Source organism: Papio anubis, chromosome 8 (genome assembly GCF_008728515.1).
Source record: "Papio anubis isolate 15944 chromosome 8, Panubis1.0, whole genome shotgun sequence".
Taxonomy (NCBI): Eukaryota; Metazoa; Chordata; class Mammalia; order Primates; family Cercopithecidae; genus Papio; species Papio anubis.
Window position 1 is genome coordinate 97,773,085 of NC_044983.1, and position 20,330 is coordinate 97,793,414.

Genomic DNA, 20,330 nt, shown 5'->3' on the forward strand with positions numbered 1-20,330 from the left:
GACTGCAGTGGCACAGTCTCGGCTCACTGCGAGCTCCACCTCCTGGGTTCACGCCACTCTCCTGCTTCAGCCTCCCAAGTAGCTGGGACTACAGGTGCTCACCACCACGCCTGGCTAACTTTTTGTATTTTTAGTAGACTGGGTTTCACCACGTTAGCCAGGATGGTCTCAATCTTCTGACCTCGTTATCCACCCGCCTCGGCCTCCAAAAGTGTTGGGATTATAGGCATAAGCCACCGCACCCGGCCAAGAAGGATTATTTTTTAAAACACATAAAAACTTTCTATTAATTTATATCTATGAACTTCCTTCAACATTTATTTCAAATACTTATTTATAAATCTATTTAACCATAGACTCATCTGAGTAGTACATTTGCTCAAAATAAAAAACAATCCTTTTTTTTTTTTTTTTTTTTTTTTTTGGAGACCGAGTCTCGCTCTGTCACCTAGGCTGGCATGCAGTGGTGCGATCTTGGCTCACTGCAAGCTCCACCTCCCAGGTTCACGCTATTCTCCTGCCTCGGCCTCCCAAGTAGCTGGGACTACGGGTGCCACCACGCCCGGCTAATTTTTTGTATTTTTAATAGAGACGGGGTTTCACCGTGTTAGCCAGGATGGTCTCAGTCTCCTGACCTGGTGATTCACCTGCCTCGGCCTCCCAAAGTGCTGGGATTACAGGCGTGAGCCACCGCGCCCGGTCAAAGCCAATCCTTATGTAGTATCAAGAAGCAACACTTTGGGCCAGGCATGGTGGCTCAGGCCTGTAATCCCAGTACTTTGGGAGGCTGAGGTGGGTGGATCACTTGAGGTCAGGAGTTCAAGACCAACCAGTCAACATGGTGAAACCCCGTCTCTACTAAAAACACAAAAATTAACCTAGCTTGGTGGCAGGCACCTGTAATCCCAGCTACTCAGGAGACTGCGCTGAAATCGTGCCAATGCACTCCAGCCTCGGCAACAGTGAGACTCCATCTCAAAAAAAAACCAAAAAAGTCACACTTTTATATATACAACTGACAGGCCAACTCTCAACAATCACACCCGGTAACGAATACTGATAGAAATGTTATTTCCTCGTCCCTGCAATCAGGAGACTGCATAAGGAAACAAAAGTTGACAAACCCAAAACCCTCACCAACCATTAATCTCTTAGTAAAATGGTCTCCAAACATCCCTGTAAATGTAACAAGTGCACAAACTGGCCTATCGCTTCCACATCTTTTGAAGCTAAGCCACTGCTAGTCACAGGCTGTTAATCTGACAATACCATGTAGTCCAATGCAAAATATTTGCAAAATGAAATTGCCAATCTTGCAAAAGCTACAAGACTTCATGAGGTCTAGAGAAAGCAATGCTGAGAAATTCAACAAAACGTACATACACGTCAGTGGCAAACAAACATATACACAGACCAATTAAAAGACAATGAATAGGCCGTACGCGGTGGCTCAAGCCTGTAATCCCAGCACTTTGGGAGGCCGAGACAGGCGGATCACGAGGTCAGGAGATCAAGACCATCCTGGCTAACACGGTGAAACCCTGTCTCTACTAAAAAATACAAAAAACTAGCCCGGCGAGGTGGCGGGCGTCTGTAGTCCCAGCTACTCGGGAGGCTGAGGCAGGAGAATGGCGTGAACCCGGGAGGTGGAGCTTGCAGTGAGCTGAGATCCGGCCACTGCACTCCAGCCTGGGCGACAGAGCGAGACTCCGTCTAAAAAAAAAAAAAAAAAAAGACAATGAATATCGAAGATGGGTGTGGTGGCTCACGCCTGTAATCCCAACACTTTGGGATGCCGAAGCAGGATAATCCCTGGAGCCTAAGAATTTAGTATCAGCCTGGGCACCATAGTGAGACCCCATCTCTACTTGGGAGGCTGAGGTGAGAGAATCATTTCAGCCCAGGAGGTTGATGCTGCAGTGTACAGTGATGGTGCCACTGCACTCCATCCTGGGCAGCAAAGCAAGACGCTGTCTCAAAGAAAATTAAACTGAAAGTGACAATTGTACTTTAATATAGAATGTCAACATCAAATGATTACATGTAGCCCTTGGAAAAACCACAAATATGTTTGTAAAAATCACTCCACGATAAAATTCAAATGAAACCAAATACAGCATGTGAACTTTGACTGAATTCTGGTTTAAAAATTCCCACTATTATACACACACATTTTGAGGACAGGTGGAGAAAAATGAATATACACTGAGTATTGGATGGTATTAGGGAAGTTTTGTTAATTTCCTATAAAGTGTGATAACGGTACAGTGGTTATATAGAAAAAGGAGAAAAAGGTTCATATTTAGAAGATACAAGCACATGTATTTAAAAATGAAGTATTACAATGACTGCAACTTTCAAATAGTTCAAAGTTATTTACATACACACATATTTTGCAAATATAGCAAAATCTTAGTAAGTTAGGCAGGAATATCATCATCCTTATTCAGCCAAGAAGTTACAGAAGATCCATCTTCCTCCCTTTACAATCCTTAGGATTAAAGATTTTCTTATAAAAGGGAGGGGGAAAATATGTCAGAAGCGTTCGAACCACAGCAAATCCATCCTGAATTGTAGACGCTGGTTGAAGTAAGGCTGAGACCTACTAGGCTGCGTTCCCAGACAGTTAGGCATTCTAAGTCACAGGATGAGATAAGAGGTCAGGACAAGATACAGGCCATAAAGACCTTGCTGATAAAACAGGTAGCAGTAAAGAAGCTGGCTAAAACCCACCAAAACCGAGAGGGCAACGTGAGTGACCTCTGGTAGTCCTCACTACTACACTCCCAACAGTGCCATGACAGTTTACAAATGCCATGGCAACGTCAGGAAGTTACCCTATATGGTCTAAAATGGGGAGGAACCCTCAGTTCCTAGTAACTGCCTACTCCTTTCCCAGAAAAACTCATGAATAATCCCTATTATTAAGATCAGGAAATAACATTCTATCGGTATATGTTACCAGTATGATGGTTGAGAGTTGGCCTGTCAGGTGTATTATTTACTAGGGTATATGCTACTGTTTAGCATATAATAAAGAAATAACCATAAAAATTAGCAATCAGCAGCCTTTGGGGACTGCTCTGCCTACCAACTAGCCATTCTCTTTTCCTTTACCTTTTTAATAAACTTGCTTTCACTTAAAAAAAAAAAATTTACTGAACCTAGAAGGTATTATCTACCTTCTAAAAGGTTATCCATATAATTCATTGTTTGTTCTTTCAATTCTTCTGCATGTTTGAAAATGTTTACAATAGAATACTGGAAAAAACAAAAATAAAAATCTCACTAAAACTACACAAACACACACACACACCCCAGTCAAGAATCTCCATTTAAGGAATGCCTCCTAAAGAAAATACAGAGGAAAAAAAGAAAAAGGTAAAGTTATAATGTGCTACCTTTCACCTGAACCTGGGAGGCGGAGGTTGCAATGAGCTGAGATCACGCCACTGCACCCTAGTCAGGGGGACAGAGCAAGACTCTATCTCAAAAAAAAAAAAAAAAAGATTTATATTTCTTTTAAGAAGTTTCTAGGGCCAGGCATGGTGGCTCACACCTGTAATCCCAACACTTTGAGAGGCTAAGGAAGGCAGATCACTTGAGGCCAGGAGTTCGAGACCACCCTGGCCAGCATGGCGAAACTCCATCTCTACTAAAAATATAAAAACTAGCCGAGCATGGTGGCACACGCCTGGAGTCCCAGCTGCTCTGGAGGCTGAGGCACAAGAATTGCTTGAACCAGGAAGGCAGCGGTTGCAGTAAGCCAAGATCCTGCCACTGCACTCCAGCCTGGGCAACAGAGTGAGACTCTGTCTTTAAAAAAACAAAAAATTTCTGGAGGAAAAAATATTTTAGATGAAACTAAATCACCATTCTTTATTCAATGACTTTCATGTTCTTATTTTAGGTGAATAGTTAAATAAGCTATAACACTTTCCTAGGAATGTATTCTTTTTCTTTTTCTTGAGACGGAGTCTCGCTCTCGCCCAGGCTGGAGTGCAGTGGCACACTCTCGGCTCACTGCAACTTCTGCCTCCCGGTTTCAAGCAATTCTCCTGCCTCAGCTTCCTGAGTAGCTGGGATTACAGTCGCGCACCACCACCCCTGGCTAATTTTTGTATTTTTAGTAGAGACAGGGTTTCACCATGTTGGTCAGGCTGGTCTCTTAACTCCTGACCTCGTGATCTGTCCGCGTTGGCCTCCCAAAGTGCTGGGATTACAGGCATGAGCCACCGCGTCTGGCCAGAATTTATTCTTTTTCTATTATTAAAATAACATACATACATATACAGAAGTATATAAAATACAAAATCATATCAAGAAATATCAAAAGTAATCAACCATAACCCAGAGGCAAGTATACCATCATTTTGTTTTAGCACTTAAGAAACTTTAGTCTTTACCACGGTTAGTATCATAGACTTTTTCAAACCTCTTAGATAGAAAAAATACATTGTCTTTTATTCAGTTCAGTGATTCTACAGGTCTCTCCAAAAGATTTGCAGGTTTTTTCCCCAACGACAGTGAGGCATTTGACCTGAATCATCCATTCAAGCTTGATCGTCCTAATTAACAATAGCAAACACCAACAACTTGGCTGGAGAGAGGTGAAGTACATTCTTTGTAGCTGTGAAATCAAGCAACTTGCCTACATGGAAAATGGAATTCACACCCCTTAGTGCACTGGTTCCACTACTCTACGCCTAACCAACTATATTACCAGTTATGGCCAATTTATGGCCTAGCACGTCATATTTACTTGATCATGATATTACCAAAGTCATTATTGAAGATAATTAACAAGATATCCTTTTCTACAAGAAAATTATTCAACTGATTTGAAACTCTATGTACACATCAGTCTAAGCATCCTGGGCTTCTTTTAGTTTCTCAAATACACAGCAGTCTCTCACCTTAGGGTCTTCGCATGTGCTCTTCCTTCTGCCTAGAGAGCTCTTCTAGTTCTTAACACCTTGTCCTACATCCTACAGCTCCCCCACCAACCCCTCAGCCTACCTCCTTTTCATTCACTATCCTGATTCTCATTTTCAACACTTCTTCAGGTAAGTTTTTTCCCTGCCCAAGACTGAACTGGTGCCTCTAGTGAAAAATCCTGAACTTTCCCCTTTTACTGTACTTGTCACACAGTCCTGTAATTGTCTCTTTTCATGAACCAACCACCACCACCAGATACCCAAGACTAGAATGACAGGCACCAGACGCCCCTAAATCTTGCTGAATAATTAAACACCATTTTAATGACTTCACACACACACACATACACACACGCGCGCGCGCGCACACACACACACGCGCGCACACACCCCTGTTTGGATACATATACACAAACACCGTGTATTCATATTTACAATTACATAAATACACAAACATACATATACACAGTGTGTGTTCACATTAATACATAATTACATACACACACACACACACACACACACACACACACGCAGAAAAACAAGTAACTTCCTCTATCCTTTGCAAAGGAAATGCAGTAAGGCTAAGTTAATGTAGGGTGGAGTCTTTGCCACTTAACTAATCACCTAAGCACTCCGGCCCTCAGTTTCGTCAGCTATAAAATAAAACCTAAAATCCTTCTTGGTGTAAAGTTTCGATGAACATCTCAAAACATTCTACTCAGCAGTGTAAAGTCACAAGGTAATATCTATTACAGTCTAATACACAGAACAATGGGTTTCCTGGAAAACAGAAGTTAAAAAGCTTCTCATTGAGCATTTGGCAGTACTAGGACCTCCTAAACGGCCTTCCCAAAAAACAAGAGCAACACCCTTAATCCATCAGAAATCAAAGGTAAACAAACATTTTCAAACTCAGGTGATATGCCATCATCAATGCGCTTTTGCTTTATCACACACTTGATAAAGCTGCACTCCAGCCTGAGCGACACAGCGAGACTCTATGTCAAAAAACAAAATAAAATAAAGGGGGAAGGGGTGAGGAAGCAATAAAGAAGACCTGGGGATGCTTTTTAAGAGCTCCTCTTCAGTTAAACTAACAGATAGCAAGAGTTTAGAAAGCTCTATTTTCTGTCCACTACTACTAAATACCTATTAGAATAAGTACAAAAAAAGTAGAAGGGCAGGTCTGAGGCAGGAAATAAAAATCAAACCTTAAAATGGCAGAACTGGCCAACATATATCAAATGTAACTCATAAAACAGTATCTATAGCTCTACAATCACACAGATTCAAGGCTGAAATGGACTTTCAGACATTAAATATACCTCCTCATTTACAAACAAGTAAAATGAAACTCACTGCATGAAAATGACTATGTGACTGGTCAGTGGAATGACCAAGCCTCCTAACTCCAACTCTATAGTCTTTCCAGTTCTCAGAGCTCTCTTCCATAGGGCCTGTCTGTGGTAGGCACACAGTATCTTTCGGATACACAGTATCACTCTACAAATTCTGCAGAAATTGCAATACTTGATAATTAGTGTCAATATCATAAAACAAACTTTCCAAAGATAGATAAAATGTTATTACAAAATTTAACAGATATATCTAAATTCAAATTATCTATCTATCTATCTATCTATATATATATACTTTTTTTTTTTTCCTTGAGACAGAGTCTTGCTCTGTCACCAGGCTGGACTGCAGGGTCGCGATCTAGGCTCAGTGCAACCTCCGACTCCCTGGTTCAAGCGATTCTCCTGCCTCAGCCTCCCAAGTAGCTGGGATTACAGGTACACACCACCACACTCAGGTAATTTTTTTTGTATTTTTAGTAGAAACAGAGTTTCACCTTGTTGGCCAGGATGGTCTCGATCTCGTAACCTCATAATCTGCCTGCCTCGGCCTCCCAAAGTGCTGCCCGACCTGGTCTCATTTTTAAGTATCTCTGTGCGAGCAGCATTTGAAGAGGCCATATAGTCAATTCCAGCCTGTGCACAATGAGCAAACAGACTCCCTGCAAGGCTCAGGTATCCTATCTTCCCTCCATCAATGCCTATAGACCAAAATTCAAGAGAACTGAAGGAAGAGGATAAACCAGTTCACAGGTCCTGCAACCTTGTCTTCAAAGTCCTTCCTACGCAACCATTAGATCCTTCTTCCCTATCACTTATATTATCAATTAGCACTTAATTCCTTCTTTACATGTCTGTCTCCTCATTAAACTGAAAGCTCCATGAGGGCAGAGGCCAGCCATCTTTGTATTCCAATGTATACACAGGTTAGCTGGCAAAGTATTTGTTGCACTGGGTTAAAGAATAAAAATCTGGCTGGGTGCAGTGGCTCATGCCTGTAATCCCAGGACTTTGGGAGGCCAAGGCAGGCGGATCAACTGAGGTCAGGAGTTCGAGATCAGCCTGGCCAATATGGCAAAACCCCATCTCTACTAAAAATACAAAAAATTAGCCAGGCATGGTGGCACGCGCCTGTAATCCCAGCTACTCGGGAGACTGAGGCAGGAGAATCGCTTGAACCCAGGAGGTGGAGGTTGCAGTAAGCCGAAATCGCCACTGCACTCCAGCCTGGGCAACAAGAGTGAAACTCTGCCACAACAACAATAACAAAAAAAAGAATAAAAATCTTTTTCCCACTTTCCTTGTTTACTTATTTTCCATTCATCAACATAATTAAGTAAAAGAAATCATGGACAATCATAGATTCACAGTTTCTTCCTCTGAGTCATTCTATAATACAAAAACCCTTTTCCAAATATTCCATGTTCATAGATTGGAAGAATCAGTATTGTTAAAATGTCTATACTACCCAAAGCAACCTATACATTCAATGCCACCTCTATCAAAATACCAATGACGTTCTTCACAGAAACAGAAAAAACAATCCTAAAATTTATATGGAACCACAGAAGACCCAAAATAGCCAAAGCTATCCTGAGCAAAAGAACAAAATTGGAGGAATCACATTAGCTGACTTCAAATTATACTACAGAGTTATAGTAACCAAAAAGCACGGTACTGGCATAAAAACAGACACACAGACCAATGGAACAGAAAAGAGAACCCAGAAACAAATCCATACATTTACAGTGAACTCATTTTCAACAAAGGTGCCAAGAACATACACTGGGGAAAAAACAGTCTCTTCAATAAATGGTGATGAGAAAATTGGATGTCCATATGCAGAAGAATAAAACTAGACCCCTGTTTCTCACCATACTCAGAAATCAAATCGAAATGGGTTAAACTTAAATCTAAGACCTCAAAGTTTGAAACTTCCCCCCAAAAAATTGGGGAAATTCTCCAGGACATTGGACTGGGCAAAGATTTCTTGAGTAATACCCTACAAGCACAGGCAACTAAAGCAAAAATGGACAAATGGGATCACATCAAGTTAAAAAGTTTCTGCAGGCTGAGCGCGGAGGCTCATACTAGCACTTTGGGAGGCCAAGGAGGCTGGATCACAAGGTCAGGAGTTCGAGACCAGCCTAGCCAACATGGTCAAACCCTGTCTCTACTAAAAATACAAAAATTAGCTGGGCATGGTGGTGGGTGCCTGTAATTCCAGGTACTCAGGAGGCTGAGGCAGGAAAATTGCTTGAACCCAGGAGGTAGAGGTTGCAGTGAGCCAAGATCATGCCACTGCACTCCAGCCTGGGCAACAGAGCAAGATTCCATCTCAAAAAATAAAAACAAATAAATAAATAAATAAATAAGCAAGCTTCTGCAAACTAAAGCAAACAATCCACCAAGTGAAGAGACAATACACAAAATGGGAGAAAATATTTACAACTATCCATCTGATAAGAGATTAATAATGAGAATATATAAGGAGCGCAAACAACTCTACAGAAAAAAATCTAATTAAAAATGAGCAAAATGTCTGAAGAGATATTTCTCAAAAGACATATAAATGGCAAACAGGTATATGATGAAAAAAAGCTATTTCCTACCACAACCACAAGAACATGGAAATAGGAGTTAAAAAAAGACCAAATGATCTAGCACAACTCTCTCATTTTACAAATGAGTTGTATCATTTATTCAAGGTCGTATCATCATATGGCCAGTGTCGGATACAAAGAACAAATTCACGATCTTGCTTACTCCAACTTACATTCCATCTACCACCATATCAGACTATCTAAAAATTTAAATCACTACATATTATCTCATCAATTTTTTTTTTTTTTTTGAGACAGAGCCTCACTCTGTCGCCCAGGCTGGAGTACAATGGCACGATCTCGGCTCACTGCAACCTCTACCTCCCAGGTTCAAGTGACTCTCCTGCCTCAGCCTCCTGAGTAGCTAGGATTACAGGCGCTCGCCACCACGCCTGGCTGATTTTTGTATTTTTGGTAGAGACAGGGTTTCGCCACATTGGCCGTGCTGGTCTCGAACTCCTGACCTCAGGTGATCGGCCAGCTTCGGCCTCCCAAAGTGCTGGGATTACAGGTGTGAGCCACTGTGCCCAGCCTATATCTCATCAATTTACAATCACATCTAAAAATGCAAAGTTTTCTTTAAACTAATCTATGTTATCTTAGAATAAACCATTTTGGCTGGGTGCAGTGGCTCACACCTGTAATCCCAACACTTTGGGAGGCCAAAGGAGGTCAGGAGTTTGAGACTAGCCTGGCCAACATGGTGAAACCCCGTTTCTACTAAAAATACAAAAAATTAGCCAGGCGTGGTGGCAGGCATCTGTAGTCCAAGCTACTCGGGAGGCTAAGGCAGGAGAATTGCTTGAACGTGGGAGGTAGAGGTTGCAGTGAGCCAAGAAGGCACCACTGCACTCCAGCCTGGGCGACAGAGCAAGACTCTGTCTCAAAAAAAAAAAAAAAAAAAAATTCAAAAATGCACATGCGGAGAATGTTTCTATCTCTAGTATTCTGACATGGATGCCAAAAATATGTAGCATAATGTGTTACCACTGAAGGAAGTTGGGTGATAGATACATGGTACCTCTCTGTACTAATTTGCATCTTCTTTTGAGTCTGTAATTATTTGAAAATAAAAGTTTAGAAAAACAAGCTAGGTGCAGTGGCACTCACCTGTAATCCTAGCTACTTGTCTGTAATCCCAGCTACTCCCAGGAAGCTGAGGCAAGAGGGTTGCTTGAGCCCAGGAGTTGAAGATCAGCCTAGGCAACACAGCAAGACTCTGTCTCAAAAAAAAAAAAAAAAAAGATACAAAAACAATACATGGCATACCCACCTGATGCCACTCCCTGAGCTTGCTAATCTACAACCTCACTCTTCTCCAAGCTTTCCCCATGAGCCAGAAAAAGTTCCAAACACTTCTCAACCCAAAGTTTCAGGATGGTTTGGTACGGCAATTGAAACACACCAGCCATCCCTGGCGTAGCACTTTTTGCACATGGGAAGCACACAAGCATTTATCCAACAAGAAAAACTAATCTAACACTGTTCTCAAACTCTGTGCAGGCAACAGCATGGAAAACATTTACACAGCCCAAACTCTACCTCTTGTACCAGTCTTTCATAGTGCTACTATCTATGGATGAGCCTCATTTCTCCCAGCTAGACTGTGACCTTACAAGCACCCAAATGCATTTTAAAAAGCTATCCTTTCAGTATCTCACAGTTATATAGAGGACCTAGAATTTATGTAACTTAATCTAAATTTTTCCAATTTCGTGGTTTAAAAAAAAAAGCGAACAAAAACACACTACTCTAGCTTAAAGTCTTCTCTCTTAATTGGGAAAATTATTTCCTCGCATTTTAGTTTTACCACGCACACACAAGGTGGGAGTAAAATTCAAGGAACAGAAGAGAGGAAGAGAGAGAGAGAAAATCAAGGAACAGGAAAATATTCTATTCTCAAACAGACAGGTATAAAACCTGTAAGTCAAACGGGAAAAGGAAGGTTGGAGGCAGTGAAGAACTGGCAAGTTTGGCCCTATTTGCCATCATCAATTAATGTTAAGACAAAGAAAAGAGGTCTTCAAGCTCTGCTGCTCCTGAAGACTACACAGTGGTCTTCAAGCTTTGCTGCTCCTTATGACAGTCCATCCCATGAGATGCACTGCTTTAAATCAAGAGACCTCCTAACTGGGAAAAGCCACCACAATCCATGATTTTACTACAATTTGATCAGGTATGTTACAATAATTTCAATTCAACTGTCAGAAAAACCTTCTACTTAAAAAAAAAAAAACTTAAACGAATCATGTCCCCAATCCCCAAAACATGCTATTATCTCTCAAGAATGTCTTAAAATTGATCAAAGAAAGACAAAGACTGAATCTTCATGTCAATTGAAGAAGCTTTTTACATTCCCAGAGCCCTCTGAAGAGCAGAGAGACCCTAGAGAAAAGCAAAATACCAACTGTCCTCAAGTCCCTGCCACTCTAGAGTTTCATGAAACCAGAAACATTCAGGGACGGTATGGGGTGGCTGCTAATTCCTGTACTGTACTACAGTACTGACTCCTGTCTCTGCATGCAAGTGTCACATGTACTCTTCAGCAGCTCTCAGCTCTCAAAAGTAGCAGAAAGATGAGCAGATGCCAACAAAATCAGCCCACATGTCATCTCTGACCTACAAACCATGGCCTGCCAACCTATACTACAGGAATCACTCATTTCTGTTTCTGCATCCCCTAGGCAGTGACAGAATTCTACCAGCGATCATTTCATGTAGCAGCAATTTGGGTTCATCCTCCTATTGACAACTATAGGAGGCAAAAAAAAAAAAGTACTTCCCCCAAAAAACAACTACAGAAACAAAAGGTCCCACTGCCCATACTCCCCCTACTCAATTATTCTCTAATCTACATATAATAATCAGAATACCTGATAAGCAGAAAAAACACAATCACTTAAGGAAAACATCTATGAATTTCCTGGAGATGAAGACAAGTTTAAACATCACTAGAAATATAAGCCTATTAAGAGAATGAATATTTAGCCAGGCATGGTGGCTCATGCTTGTAATCCCAGCACTTTGGGGGGCTGAGGCAGGAGAATCACTTGAGTCTCAGAGTTTGAGACCGGCCTGGGCAACATGATGAAACCCCATCTCTATGAAAAATACAAAAATTAGCCAGGTGTGGTGGCATGCACCTGTAGTCCCAGCTACTAGGGAAGCTGAGGTGCGAGGACTACTTGAGCCTGGGAGATTGAGACTGCAGTGAGCCAATACTGCGTCACTGCACTCCAGACTGAGTGACAGAGCGAGACCTTGTCTCCAAAAAAGAAAAAGAAAAGAAAGAAAAAGAAAAAGAAAGAGAGAGAGAGAGAGAATGAGAGAACAAATGTTTTAACTACAATTGCCCACAATTTCATAAAAATTGTTTGATTGGTAATGCTTCCTTAAAAGACTTAAAGTAGGGTTTGTAGAGACAAAGGATGTTACAGAGCAATAATTGGACAAGTTCGAATTACTTCTGGACAAGAAACAAAGTCACTACTACAACATAAGAAAACAGATAATGAGTTGAAAAAAACCTAATACCCCTCTCCCCAAAGCCTTCCATATAAAACTCTGTTTTCATCATTTAGAAATTAAAATAACCCTACCATATTGTCTGTGCTTTCTTAGCTTTCTCCATCAAATTAACTTCCTAATCTCAAATTTAGCTTTTCTTTAGGCTTAAAAAACCATCTTCCTCCACTTCTCACTTCATAACAAGGAGGCTGTCACAGAAAACACCCAATGAATTTCCATCATGCCTGTAAGTAAGAGTCTTGAAGACACAGGTAAGGCCATCTCTGGAGTTCCAGGTTGTCTGTGAGGTAGACCTGGTATCTGAATTCAAGTAAAGACCTGGAATACCTCATCATCTGAATTCTGAACAGCAGATTCATGCTGGAGCAGAGCCAGTTTCTTGAAACGGCAGGTTCTCGACACTTCTATATTACAGAAATGGGGTCTGAACTCATGGGGAAGAAAATAAAAACTTATCTACTGATCCATTCATCACAGTGCTTTGTAGACTAACCATTATCATAATCGTTATAACTAGCAATCTAGAATACAACCATTACATTTAATGGAATTCTAAAATATAATCTTTTTTACATATACTAGTATGTTTTTTAATTAACACAAAAATTTGCTGTCAAGAAAAATCTAGGTTTTTATTATCAGTGGATTTTTCCTATGAAAAATATTGTAACAAATTGAAGCCAAGAAAAACTTCAGGCCAGCCACGGTGTCTCCTGCAAACCACAGTGTCTCCTAACAAACCCCTTGAAGGGGTTTGTTAACCACTACACTTGGGAGGCCAAAGTGGGAAGACAGCTTGAGGCCAGGAGTCTGAGACCAGACTGGGCAACACAGCAGGACCATGTCTCTAATTTTAAATAAATAAATAAATAAATAAGGCCAGGCACAGTGGTTCATGCCTGTAATCCCAGCACCTTGGAGAGGCTAAGAAAGGATAATTGCTTGAGCCCAGGAGTTTAAGACCAGTCTGGGCAACACAGAGAGACTCCAACTCTACAAAAAATTAAACATCAGCCATGTGTGATAATGCAAGCCTGCAGTCCCAAATACCCAGGAGGCTGAGGCAGGAGGATCGCTTGAGCCCAGAAGGTCAAGGCTGCAGTGAGCCATGTTCACATCACTACACTTCAAGAGCCTGTCTCAAAAAAAAAAAAAAAAAATTAAAATAATAAACAAGAAAAAAATAAAGATTAGAGAATAGCTAGAAAGAGCAAACTACCCAAATTTACATCAGCTAGAAAGCAGATTTAAAAACTGTGGTACAGTCATGAAATAAGTACTACCTTTTTTGTTTGAGACAGAGTCTCACTCTGTTGCCCAGGCTGGAGTGCAATGGCGTGATCTTGGCTCACTGCAACCTCCGCCTCCCTGGTTCAAGCAAAGAAAATACTACTTTTAATCTAAAAGAAAAAACCACTACATGCTGCAACACAGATCTGTCGCAAAAGCATTGTTCTAAGCAAAAGAAAACAGATACATGATTACATTTCTATGAAATTCAAAAAGGAAAAAATTACATGAGAGAAAGCGCAACACTGGTTGCTAGGTAGTCAGGACCTAGGGGGACATGACTGAAAATACAAAGGGACACCAGGTAACTTTTTGGGGTGATGAAAATGTTCTGTACCTGGATTGTGGTGGTGGTTACACAACTGTACACGTTTGCCGAAATTCATCAAACTGTACACCTAAAATGGGTTAATTTTACTGATTGTAAAGTATAACTCAATAAAGATGAAAATAAGAGTCAAAGACATTTTATCAAGTGAATGATACTGTCAGAAATTGAACAAATAACAGTACTTTAGCTGTGCAAGTAACATAAATTGTATATTTACAAGTAAAATAACATTAAATATTAACACCTTCTTTAATATCCTGACAAAATGACAATGTTACAAAGCATGGTTATCTAAGAATTTATTGTATTTCTAATTTTGAAGGGGTTTGTTAACCACCACACTGATTCTCTCCAGAAAGTAGTAAGAAATATGATCTCAGAGAATAATTTATTATAGCCAAGTCCAATTGACTAATACCTCACCTGTCTATTAATTTATGAAAATGCTGCAAACTTTTCACATGACAATCTTATTTCTCAAAGTGATGAATCACTTAATTTCAAGAATCCTATCTTATCATCATTATCTAACAACTACAAGAGACTGCTGACAAAACGCTGTCTTTCTGAAGGTTAAGAAGTTATAGCACTGAGGCCAGGCATGGTGGCTCACGCCTGTAATCCCAACACTTTGGGAGGCCAAGGCAGGTGGATCACCTGAGGTCAGGCATACAAGAACAGCCTGACCAACATGGTGAAACCCTGTCTCTACTAAAAATTGGCTGGGCGTGGTGGCTCACACTTGTAATCTCAGCTACTTGGGAAGCTGAGGCAGGAGAATTGCTTGAACCCGGGAGGCAGAGGTTGCAGTGAGCAGAGATCATGCCATTGCACTCCAGCCTGGGCAACAAGAGCGAAACTCCAACTCAAAAAAAAACAAAACAAAACAAAACAAAATCAAGTTATAGCACTGAGCTTTTTTCTGAGTTTTTTTGTTTGTTTGTTTGTTTGTTTGTTTTTTGAGACAGAGCCTCGTTCTGTCGCCCAGGCTGGAGTGCAGTGGCGTGATCTCGGCTCACTGCAAGCTCCGCCTCCTGGGTTCACGCCATTCTCCTGCCTCAGCGTCCCAAGTAGCTGGGATTACAGGTGCCCACCACCATGCCCGGCTAATTTTTTTTGTATTTTCAGTAGAGACGGGGTTTCACAGTGTTAGCCAGGATGGCCTAGATCTCCTGACCTCGTGATCCGCCCACCTTGGCCTCCCAAAGTGCTGGGATTACAGGTGTGAGCCACCGCGCCCGGCCAGCACTGAGCTTTAAGGAACTAAATAATTCCCCAGTGGCCCCTTCTTCTAAGGTTACAATCCAAGCAAGTTTCTCTTATTCTACGAATGTCAAATTTTTTAACATGTTAGAACCCAATCAGCTTTATTAAGTAAAATTATCAAAATTGTCAATCACAAATAAGCATTGATGAGACAACAGGAAAATCTGGGCAATTTTGTTATTAAGGATTTTTCAGGTTTTTTTTTTAAAGGCTTCATATTTTGAGATATATAGTGAAACTATAGCAATTAAATTACCTGAGAGAGGAGAATAAATGGAGAGAGAGTTGAAATCAGATTGGTCATGAGTTGACAACTCTTGAGACTGGGTGATGGCAACATGGTTGTTCACTATATTATTCTCTCTACTCTTGTATATGCTTAAAGTTTTCCAAAATAAAAAAGCTTAAAAATAATACTCGAGAAAACTTAAAAAAAAGTTCTAAAAATAAATCAACAATTCATAACCACAGTGAGCCAAGAGAAGTGGCTATTTTCATTTGACCAGAATGCCAAGGAGTCAAAATTACAGAAACATGGATGCTAACTGGAGTCTGTCTTCTTAATGAGAAACATGTGTAATATGGCTGAGCACAGTGGCTCACGCCTGTAATTCCAACACTTTGGGAGGCCTAGGTGGGCAGATCACGAGGTCAGGAGTTCGAGATCAGCCTGACCAACGTGGTGAAACCCCATCTCTACTAAAAATACAAAAATTAGCCGGGCATGGTGGCTGGCACCTGTAATCCCAGCTACTCAGGAGGCTGACGCAGGAGAACTGCTTGAACCCAGGAAGCAGAGGTTGCAGTGAGCCAAGATTGCACCAATATGGTGCCACTGCACTCCAGCCTGGGCAAGAGCAAGACTCAAAAAAACAAAATAAATATGTATGATAAAATGAGGGAAGCGAGACATTAAGTACATCCTCCTGCAACATAAAATTGCTCCCTTTAATATACCTTATAAGACCTACGTCCGTGTAACTCAGTCTTCAGCAATTAAATTTTCCTTTAGAGACTATATCCTAAATAACCTAACTGTCTAATTGTTAGGGGAAAAAACTCTGACCTTTCCTAATTTCACCCATTATTCCTAGTCATATTCCTGTGTATCCTGTAATTTTCTTCACAAGTGTCTGTTTATTCCTAGTCCTATGATTCAGCCACAGATTTCCTGATTTATAAAATTGCTCTGCCTTTGTTTTGATTTTCTATTTTTGTTTGGTTATTCTATACCCTGTTGTTAATCTTACTTAAGCAAATTCATTTAAACGTTTTATTAGGCCAGACTTCTTTTCCAATAGAATAAATCTAGTATTGGTTTTTTATTGTCTGTTTTTGTTTTTGATATGGAGTCTCACTGTCACCCAAGCTGGAGTGCAGTGGCACAATCGTGGCTCACTGCAACCTCGGCCTCCCAGGTTCAAGCAATTCTTCTGCCTCAGGCTCTTGAGTAGCCGCAACTACAGGTGCCCACCACCACGCCCAGTTAATTTTTGTATCTTAATAGAGATGTGGTTTCACCATGTTGGCCAGGCTGGTCTCAAACTTCTGACCTCAGATGATCTGCCCACCTCAGCCTCCCAAAGTGCTGGCATTACAGGTGTGAGCCACCGCACCTGGCATAATGAATTTAGTATTGTTTTTAGGTAACAATTTCAATAATCAAATGGTGAGATTTCTCACTGATTTGGTGATATGATGCTCTATCCCACACAACCTAATGTCTGGGGGGGGGGGGGTTTGATTGATTTTTGTTGTTGTTTTTGTTTTGTTTTTTGATGCAGCACAATAAAATTTCAAGCAGCTTTCAATTATCATAACCTCTACTCACCACAACCTTTGTTGTGGTTCATATAATCCCTGGCATATTTTCTGGCTCCTACTGAGAGGGTGAAGATATATCTGAGTCTTTAAAACCTAAAAGTTCTTAATAAACATAACAAACACTAAATGCCAAGACTTGTGCAAAAACACACTTTCTATGCCAACACTATCCAAGAGAACTTTCAGTGACGATGGCACTGCTCTGTACCTGCACTGTCCAATGTGGTAGTGAGTAGCTACGTGGGGCTACAGAGAATTTAAAATGTGACTAGTTATGGATGAAGTGACTTAAATTTTTATTTAATTTCAATTAATCTTAATTAATTTTTTCTTTTTTTTTTTTTTTTGAGACAGAGTCTTGCTCTGTTGCCCAGGCTGGAGTGCAGTGGCACGATCTCGGCTCACTGCAAGCTCTGCCTCACGGACTCAAGTTCTGCCTCATGGGCTCAAGTAATTCTCCTGCCTCAACCTCTTGAGTAGCTGGGATTACAGGCGTCTACCACCACACCCGGCTAATTTTTGCATTTTTAGTAGAGATGGGGTTTTGCCATGTTGGCCAGGCTAAGGGGTCTTGAACTCCTGACGTCAAGTGATTCGCCCGCCTCAGCCACCCAAAGTGCTGGGATTACAGGCGTGAGCCACTGGCCAGACCTTAATCTTAATTTAAATAATCATGTTTTAAAAATTAAGAATATATATTACGGCCAGGCATGCTGGCTCATGCCTGTAATCCCAGCATTTTGGGAGACTGAGGCAGACGGATCACCTGAGGTTAGGTTCAAGAGCAGCCTAGTCAACATGACGAAACCCCACCTCTACTAAAAAATACAAAAATTAGCCAGACAGCAGTGTGGGTCTATAATCTCAGCTACTAGGGAGGCTGAGGAGGGAGAATCACTTGAACCCGGGAGGTAGGTGTTGCACTGAGCTGAGACCAGCCGGGTCACTGCCTCCAGCCTGGATGACAGAGTGAAACTGTGTCTCAAAAAACAACAACAAAAAAATGTATATTGCTTGAAATATTCTTCATAAAAGTCATTTTCACTTATTTTTACAACTAAATGCATTGAAGATCATCTAGGATGGGCTTCCTTAACCTTAGCGCAACTGACATTTTGGACCCCGTGATTCTTTGCTGTGGGGGCTATCCTGTGCGTTATAGGAGGTTTAACAGCATTTCTGGCCTCCATCCACTAGAGGCCAGTAGCAGTGCCCCAGCTGTGACAATAAAAAAATGTCTCCATGCACTGCCCAATATGGGGAGGAGGTGGGGTGTGGAGGGTGCAAAATCACACCAAGCTGAGAAGTACTAATCTAGAACTAAGAGTCAATTCTGCTCTCAATGCTAAGGATATTCTAGGGCAACTTTTTTGAGTTCCTGCTTTGCTATCTGGAAACCAAGCAACACATAAAAAGTTAAAAGTAACCATCTCTTCATAATGTTTTCCACAGAATCCACATTATAATATTGATCTTTTCCCATCCACTGTCTCAACTGTTCCTCCCTGACCTTGAGGAGAGTGCTACACCTAATTCAGAGACTGATGTGGGAGGTTCTAAGAGGTTAAACGACTAGGCTACCAGCACAGTTTCAAACTCCTGTCTATAGTATCTTACCTTGTGTTATAACACCTGAAAGGGAAACTCCTTAGAGAAAAATCCTTTTGATATGACAATCTCAATAAAGACTGTTTATGATTGCCCAATACATTGTAATGCCAAAAGGCAAATCTCACAGGAAAATCCCACATACAGACAAGCAATTAAGAACTGGTTTGTTTTGTAACTAACCTGCATCTTGAGGAATAATTCAGGACAAGGACAACAAATGTCATAGCCACATCACCTTAAGATGACCTATCCTAACCTAGTACCAAGAAAAGGTTAAGAGGGTCAGCCTCTGAAAAGAAGGCATAAACCGATCAGGAGCCCTAGAGAGAGCAGTTGAGGGGAAAATGGAACCAAAACTCTAAGACAGGTGGCTGCCTGAAGGCTGGGATGCCTGAGACAGCAAAACCATTCTGGAATACAAGCCACGTGAAGTGGAATGGAGCCCTGAACTTAAAAAAAAAAGGTCAGAAGACCCATCATGTGGACCTCAGCTGTCTCTCAGTAGCTGTACCCCTGGATAAATGCTGTAAATCTCTGTGCCTATTTTTTCAGCTCATTAGTGAGGCACTTTCCAGGCTATTAGTGAGCAGGCCTTTCCAGCTCTCCCCTCAAGCTCGACATGCAGAACCACATTCTTTATATTGTTTTACTGTTTCTCTGAGACAATGTTTTAAGCAGGAACATAGCACTAACTCAAGAAATCCACTGGAAAGGAGATCAAAATGTCCAAAGTATCTGAGCACTGAATGGTTTCAATTCAATTCAATGAATATTTGCTTGAGGGCCCAGCATTCTGTGCCAGGTACCCTGTAATCATTCTCAGAAGTCACAGCCAACATCCTCTTCTTTCCACCCCAGCCATCCCCACCTGTATTCATCAATTTCATTCAGGCATCATTATTATTCATTATTGGCAAGTCTGAAAACACAAATTATAAAAAAAAAAAAAGATACTTTTTCATGCTTTGTACATTTTAGACACTTGAGACATCAGGCTATTATGCTGAAGAAAATATTTGACTTTTTAACAGGATGTGGGTAAAGAAAGAAAACGTATTTGGAGAAGAAAACACTACTGTTTTGGGAACCAAAAGTTTTCTTCAACTGAGCAATTTATTTGCAGTACCATTCTGCCTGTCTAATCTTATTACTTTTAGACCAAAGTATAAAGTCGATTTACACCCTTTTCATACGTAACTATGATGATCATTTTATTTGTGACTCTCATACATTTCTCATAATAAAAAAAAAAAAGTCAAGTTACAGTAGCAGTCTCTTTTTTATTGGCCAAACTTACTAAAACTTGGTAAAGTTTTTATCTTTAGATGAAAATACGCTTATTCTAGTTAATCAAAAGGTTCCAGAAAACCAGTCTCTTTCGGAAACAGATTTTTCTCAAGTGACAGGTTGATCCTATTACTTTACAACTAGGTATGCAAAAAGGAGCCTTCCTTTTGAAAGGGAGACACAGAACAGCTCCTGCCACAAATCAATTACTTCAAAACTTTGGGTATGTGCCTATTTTAAATGCTGCCTTCACAAATCTCAACGGACAAGACATGTTTACCGCTACTAGATACAACCA

General features: G+C 40.8%; 1 protein-coding gene and 1 long non-coding RNA gene across 10 annotated transcripts in view; one reads left to right on the forward strand and one right to left on the reverse strand.

The window, feature by feature from the left end:
• Positions 1-20,330, reverse strand: part of UBR5 (ubiquitin protein ligase E3 component n-recognin 5) — a 154,453-nt gene that overhangs the window by 131,380 nt on the left and 2,743 nt on the right. The window lies entirely within an intron of this gene.
• On the forward strand, positions 654-14,452 carry LOC116276391. The gene is made up of 3 exons (XR_004185892.1): positions 654-699; positions 9,640-9,641; positions 14,341-14,452. It is a non-coding gene; the product is annotated as an uncharacterized LOC116276391 (long non-coding RNA).